The sequence below is a fragment of the Mytilus galloprovincialis genome, chromosome 1, assembly GCF_965363235.1.
Source record: "Mytilus galloprovincialis chromosome 1, xbMytGall1.hap1.1, whole genome shotgun sequence".
NCBI lineage: Eukaryota > Metazoa > Mollusca > Bivalvia > Mytilida > Mytilidae > Mytilus > Mytilus galloprovincialis.
In genome coordinates, this window is record NC_134838.1 from 57,542,305 (window position 1) to 57,549,964 (window position 7,660).

The 7,660-nt window shown below is 29.4% G+C and overlaps 1 long non-coding RNA gene across 1 annotated transcript; it reads right to left on the reverse strand.

Annotated features, from left to right (window-relative positions):
- Window positions 1–720: 720 nt before the first annotated feature.
- On the reverse strand, window positions 721–6,352 carry LOC143079455 (uncharacterized). Its single transcript, XR_012979409.1, has 3 exons — window positions 6,251–6,352; window positions 2,058–2,120; window positions 721–822 (listed from the first exon to the last, which is right to left on the reverse strand). It is a non-coding gene; the product is annotated as an uncharacterized LOC143079455 (long non-coding RNA).
- Between the last annotated feature and the right edge of the window lie 1,308 nt (window positions 6,353–7,660).

Below are 7,660 nucleotides of genomic sequence, written 5' to 3' on the forward strand. Positions count from 1 at the left end.
TTTTCGTAAAGTTTAGATAGTTAGAGAGAGTTCTAATTTTAGCTGAGGTTTTAATGTTTACTCATTTAGAGGAACTTCTTCATAAGTGCATTTAGCTTCAGGATGTTCTATTAAAGACATTATGGCAACAGCTTAGTCTGGATATGATAAAACTTTTTATAAGTTCTATAAAAGGGAAAGTGAATAATATCAGTACTAAAACACTTTTCTTCAGTTGTAGTTACTGGATGATCTTGTGATTTCTATGCTTTATTAAATGTTGGCATTTATAAAAATTGTTTTTAGTTTGTGTCTACACTTTAAACAAGCTAATTTATTACTTGAGACCGAAGGCGAAATATGAATAAGAATGTTCCTTCATCCAAGCATATCTTGGATGTGCAGGATGAAGGTCATTCTTAGAATATGAGCCTGAGGCTCGAAAGTAATTAATTCCCACCCTATGGATTATCAGTCTGAGACCCACCCTTTTTCCAATGGGTTTTATATTTGGTCGACACAAACTTGCTTTAAATTATGACAAGTTATTATGGAACAGGTGCTTATATACTAGGGTCAAGGTCACTGGCCAGCTATGTGGTTATAGTTTGTTTCTTTAAACAGAGATATTACATGTAAGCTTCACCCCTCATAGAGAAGTTAAGCTAATTTATTACTTTCCTCAGGCTCATATTCTAAGAATGACCTTCATCCTGCACATCCAAGATATGCTTGGATGAAGGAACATTCTATAAACACAGCTACAAGCAGTTCGATTCCACGATATTCGATCACTGTTTTTATTCATGCCAAGCCTTTATCAGTGTCAAGGTCGTTAGGCAGCTGAAAAAAGAAAACAAGACGTGCTATTTATTGAACCAAGAAAATATGTTTCCAAAAAATGTATTATTAAAATGCATCACTAATCAAAAGAATGAAATGAATATATCATACCTAAAGGAAAATAAGCAGACAATTTTATATTGCTTAATATTACTTGTCAAATTTAGTACATGTTTACACAAAAGATACTGCTCATTTTGTATAGAAGATATTAATTCATGTTCTAAAATACATGTATGTATAGAACAAATGCTTTATATAGATTTGAGTTTATTTGATATATATATATGCATCTGTATTGTCATACAGGAATTTATTAGCTTGAATATGTTAACATGCCAGTATTTTAAACACATACCAATTTTAATAAGAAAATTATGACAAAAAAAAATAAATATTTGCTCCATAAATTGTCAGGGTCTTGGTGCAAAAGAGAAAAGACAAAGATTATATATGTGGATGAAGTATCAAAAATGTAACATATTGTTTGTACAGGAAAGTCATTTTACAGACAAATTGAAAGTAAATTTAGAATATGAATTTAAAGGTCAACAATATCACAGCTTTGGAACCTCAAAATCAAAAGGAGTCTCAATCTTCATAAATAATGAGATAGATTGTAAATTTATAGATAAATTTCAAGATGAGGAAGGCAGGTTAATCCTTTTAAGTATTGAAATTGAAGACAGTATATATACCTTGGTAAATATTTATGCACCAAACATACCCCAAAAAAGAAATGTCTTCTTTAAAAAAGTTAAAGATGTTATAACTAAAAATAGCTTAGGAATGGTCATTATAGGAGGAGACTTGAATGACACCTTAACTAATATAGACAACAAGCATAATATGTCAAAAAAGTCCTTTAAAGAAAAAAAAGCTGTACCCAGCTTAAAATCTTTAAAAAAAACGCATAAGTTAAGTGATATATGGCGAGAAATACATGGTAAAAAAATACAATTTACTTGGAGAAGGAAAAATAACATCAATGAAGCATCAAGAATTGATTTCTTTTTAACCTGTCCTGAAATACGAACTCAAATAGAATCAACAGACATAAGACCAGCCATTATAACCCATACAGATCATCAAGCAATATCTCTTATGATAAACTGTAGATCACAACAAAAAGGAAAAGGATATTTTAAAATAAATAATAGTGTTTTAGAAAATAATGAGTATCAAAACATAATTAAAAAACTTATAAAACAGTATGAATGTAAAGTATTACTTACCAACGACGTTGGGCTTCAATGGGATCTCTTTAAAACAGAGGTGCGAGACTATACTATAGCATTCTGTAAAAGGAAAGCACAAAACAATGTAAAAGAAATAAACATTTTAGAAAATAAACTTAAAAAATTAAATGAATGTATAAATTTGAAGTGCCAAGAAGATGTTATTGCCTATTTCAATGATGAAATCAATAAATTAGAAACAAACTTAGTAATTTATATGAAGCGAAAACTAAAGGGGCACAAATTAGATCTAGAATTAAGTGGGTGGAAGAAGGGGAAAAAAATACAAAATTCTTTTTAGGATTAGAAAAATCTAGGCAAACAAAAAAAAAACAATAACAGCCCTTAAAGATAAAGATGGGGAGATACACAGAGATCCTACAAAAATATTGCAACTTGAAAGAGAATTTTATCAAGATATATACAAAAGTTCAAACCCTAACATAACTTATATTAAAGATTACATTATGAATACAGAAATTGATCATAAATTAACCAATAAAGAAAGTGAAAGTATGGAAGGTCTATTAAGTATCCAGGAATGCACAGAATCTCTATTTAAAATGAAACTCAATAAAGCCCCAGGCATTGATGGTTTAAGTGTAGAGTTTTACAAGATATTTTGGGAAGATCTGAAAGAATTTGCTGTTAATACATTCAATTTTTCATATGAAAAAGGGGAGTTAACTAATTTACAAAAAATAGGAGTTATTTCCCTTCTACATAAAAAAAATGACCCACTATCTTTAGATAACTATAGGCCAATAACATTATTAAATGTAGATACAAAGATTGTAGCTCAGTCATTAGCACAAAGAATTAGTAAAATATTACCACAAATTATTCATGGGGATCAAAATGGGTATGTAAAAAATAGATATATTGGATATAACATTAGACAAATTCAAGATATCATTGATTTTGCAGAAAAATTCAACATAGAGTGAGCTCTTCTTTTCTTAGATTTCTCTAAAGCTTTTGATTCTTTAGAGTAGGATTTCATGTTTTTAGCTTTAAAAAAAATTGGATTCAAAAGTTCAATGTTGAAATGGATTAAAGTTCTATATACTGATATTAAAAGCTCAGTTATAAACAATGGTTGGATTTCAAAACCTATAAGCATTTTTCGTGGGATTAGGCAAGGGTGCCCATGCAGTGCGATAATTTTTGTAATTGCTGTTGAAATTTTAGCATGTAGGATCAGACAAGATCATGACCTCAAAGGCTTTGAAATTAAACTTGATGGCAAAACTCACACATTAAAAATTAGTCAACTAGCAGATGATACCACTCTTTTTCTTAGAACAAAACAAGACATTTCAAAAGCACTTAATATGATTGAAACATTTGGAACATTGTCAGGTTTGAAATTAAACAGAGCTAAAACTGAGGGTGTTTGGCTTGGGAAGCAAAAAAACTGCAAAGATAAACATGAAAATATTAACTGGACAAATATACCTGTAAAAAGCCTAGGTATATATTTTGGTCATAATAAAAAAGAGTGTCAAAGATTAAATGCTGAAAAACTTTTAGAAAAATCAGCAAAAATTATTCTTAATTGGAAAAAGAGAAACTTAACCATGATAGGAAGGATAACAGTTACTAAATCATTAATTATTCCTAATAAAACTTTTTTAGCATCTGTCTCAACCATAGATAAAGAGTATTTAAACCAGTTTAAAAAAATGATATATGAATTTTTATGGAATAACAAAACAGAAAAAGTTAAACGCTCCGTACTAAGTTACGACAAATTAAATGGGGGATTAAAAATGATTAATTTAGAGAAATACATAGAAACAATAAAAATAGGTTGGATTAAAAGATTAAATGCAGAGCAATTCTTAAACTGGACAGTAATACCAAAATTTTATTTAAACAAATTTGGAAATAATCTTCTTATATTGCAAATGAATCTGGATAGTATAAATTCAATACCAGATATAAAAAAGATACCAGAGTTTTATCTTGATATAATCAAAGTTTGGATCAAGAACAAAAATAATAATAATAAATACCCAAAAATCTACAGACTAATCCGCCAACAAGTTATTTGGGGAAATCAGTGGATAAAATTTCAAGAAAAAACATTATTACTCCAAAACTGGATAGATAGCAACATAATATACATAAATGATATCATAGATGAATCTGGAAATATAACAGAAAGATTTATTAGACAAAAGCTTAATAAAAAGACAAACTGGATTACTGAATTTTTAAAATTAAAAAAAGCTATACCAAAAGAATGGGTTAAAATATTAGCTGAAAAATGTTCAAGAACAACTAATGTACTAACAGATAATGTTGTGTATATTTATGACAAAGATAACTTTAAACAAAATATAAATAAATTAGAAACAAGTAAAAGGAGTAGGGGCAATAAGGCCCTTATTTGGCCCAAAAATTACTGCAAATTTAAAATTTATCATACATATTTTAAAATTACTGAAAAGTATCTCAGGTAAAAGGTATTCAGAAAAACAAAATAATTTTGGACATTAAACAAGTTATAATGGCAACAAATCATGCCTTAATTTGCATATTTTGTAAAATTTTGTGATTTCCCTTGTTTTTCATCAAATTTTTAAGTATATTTTCGATTGGAAAAGTATGTGCGCACCCAAGAAACAACTTTATATTTGGTGAGATTTTGTCAATAGTAATGATAAAGCTTCAGTTAAATTATTTTGTTGTTTCTTGGCTGCGCACGATGTTTCCACAACAGAAATAAAGATAGAAAACTGCATAAATTCTGAATTTTCATCGTTTTTGTGAAAACAGTATATATTATGACGTAATTGTGACGTCATCACATAAGAATCTTAATGTTTTTCATTTATATTTCTTGACCCTATGCATTTCTAAAGATTATGTTACAATTTGAAAAAGTTATCAAACATTTTGTTTTCTTGGGCCAAAACCAGGCCTTAATGCCCCTACTCCTTTACAAAATACTATTAGAACAAGATAAAGAAATACCAATTGGCTTTTACAAATGGAAGAGACTACTAAATTTTGAAAACATAGAAAATAAAGCTCAAAACATACTTAAATTTGTTCATAATTATTTGAAAGAAAATAAATTAAAAATGTTCAGATGGAAACTATTACATTTTATTCTTCCAAACAAAGTTTTATTAAAACAATGGAAAATATGCCAAAACTCAGACTGTAATCACTGTAATATTACAGAAGATTATGAACACTTTTTTATTACATGCCACTTTCTTGATAAATTTTGGAAAGACATATTTAATCTGTTAGAAAAAGTTAAACTTGGAAAACACATTTTAACACTAAAAAATTTGATTTGGGGTTACAAAATAAATGATATAGAATATTATGATATTAATTTTTTTCTTACAGTTATTATATTTTCAATTCACAAAATACACTATTTGTCAGAGTTTAGAACAAAGAAGATAAATGTATTTTCTGTTTTTAAAACTGAGTTTAGAAATAGGCTCGTTCTATAGTCGCCGTCAAGTAAAATTGGCACCATGTTTTTTGTCAAAATTTTCTTAAATATCGACCGCGTTTACTACAGATCATGTTTTTCAATTAGCGGAATGAAATATCGTTCCAAAAATCAACTACTGTCCTACCTTTTATTGTGTTTGCACTGTATAATCCTGACCTTCACATAATCCAAGATTAATTTGTATGGTGGAATCCGACATTGTTATTACCGGAAGTGTCGCAGTGGAGTTCCACGTGCTCTTCATTTTCTTGTGTCTCTCGGAGCTTTTCGTCATCTTTACATAAAAGCGCGGGAAATTGTATCATCAATGACAATGATATTACCGGAGAGTAACGAATGTTATGGAATAAGGGACCCTCTCATAGAAACCAAGATGGCGGTTATACAATGTAAATAATCTTGAAAAATGTGAAGGTCAGGATTATACAGTGCAAACACAATAAAAGGTAGGACTGTAGTGGATATTTGGACAGGATTTTACTTCCGCTAAAAGAAAAACATCATCTTGAGTAAACACGGCTGATATTTAAAAAAAATTTAACAAAAAACATGGTGCCAATTTTACGTGACGGCGACTATAATTACAATATTCATATTATAATCTGGTACGAGGCATTATACATTACAAAAAAAACCCCCAAAAAACAGCATAGTTGTTCTTTGATTACCGTACGACTATTATTCTTTCAGATTATAGCTGTCTTACCTGAATAATGATGTAGATCAAAGATAATTACAATCTTTTTCGATATTGATTGAAAAAAACCGTTATCCGGAAACACATGGAAACTGATAGAAGTCATCCCAAACTCGGATGAACTATGAAAATTTTCCGAAAATAAGACTAGATAATATAAATACTTTAATATAACTAGAATAGCATTATTTATCTATATTGATGTAATATTTATAATATTTTGTAAACGACTAACAATATGCAGTTTATCTACCTGAAGAATCCCTGAACTTCTGGTACTAATGAAACAGGGACCTTCACTGAGATAGCTGTGTCAGTGGAGTAATTGTTAACAGCGAGCAATACTGTTGTTGAATAATAAAAAAAAAAAGATTTATTTCCTTTATTTAAAAATAAGGAGGGCATGCTTAAGGAGACGGTGTATGCCCATTGGCTATGAAATAACTATCTCAAAAGTTCATAAGAAGTGGATGAAAGCCACCAGACAACCGTACAGCCTTCAAAAACCAATTCCGTATAGTCAGCTATCAAAGACACTAACAGGAAAAATATAAAACAATCGAATTCTGAGAAAACTAACGGGAAACTTACCATCTTAACACCTCATACATGTGGACACTATTATATAATATAAAACCTTAGTTACTCGCTGTTTTATATTAAACAATAAGTATGAACTTTTTTGAATTAGTTACATAGGGAGGAATACTTAAAGAAACTCATCTTATTCACGATGTGGCAATGGATATTTCAAATTTCTTTGTTATATGTGACCTGTAAAATGGCGCAAATGCAGGATTTATTTTTGGCGCAATACAAATATAACCTTGTGGCGCAAAAGAAAGATTAGATTTTGTCAAAGTTGGCGCAAATACAAACGTTGTTATTAAAACTTTGTTGTTTGTTAAAGGGGCTCGCGGGTCTAAATCAATTCGCTATATTTTTCTATAAATGAACTTTATCTTATACTTAATGTTGAACTAATAGGAGAAATAGAGGTAAATAAAGGCAACAGTAGTATACCGCTGTTCAAACTCATAAATCCATGGACAAAAAACAAAATCGGGGTAACAAACTAAAACTGAGAGAAACGCATAAATATAAGAGGAGAACAACGACACAACACTACAATGTAACTAACACACACAGAAACGGACCAAGCATCAGACAAAATCCCACGAGAATAACAAATATAACATCAAAACCAAATCCATGAATTTGGGATAGACAAGTACCGTGACATGTCTTATCGCAATGTCAATTTACACTCAAAAATAAGAGAAAACAAACGACGCAACGTTAAATTGTAACAAACACAGAAACGAACTATAATATAACAATATAATATCGAAATTAAAAAAAGAACTTAATTAAAGAAATCGTTCAAATTTTACAATAGTTTAGTTTAAGTACAGCTTA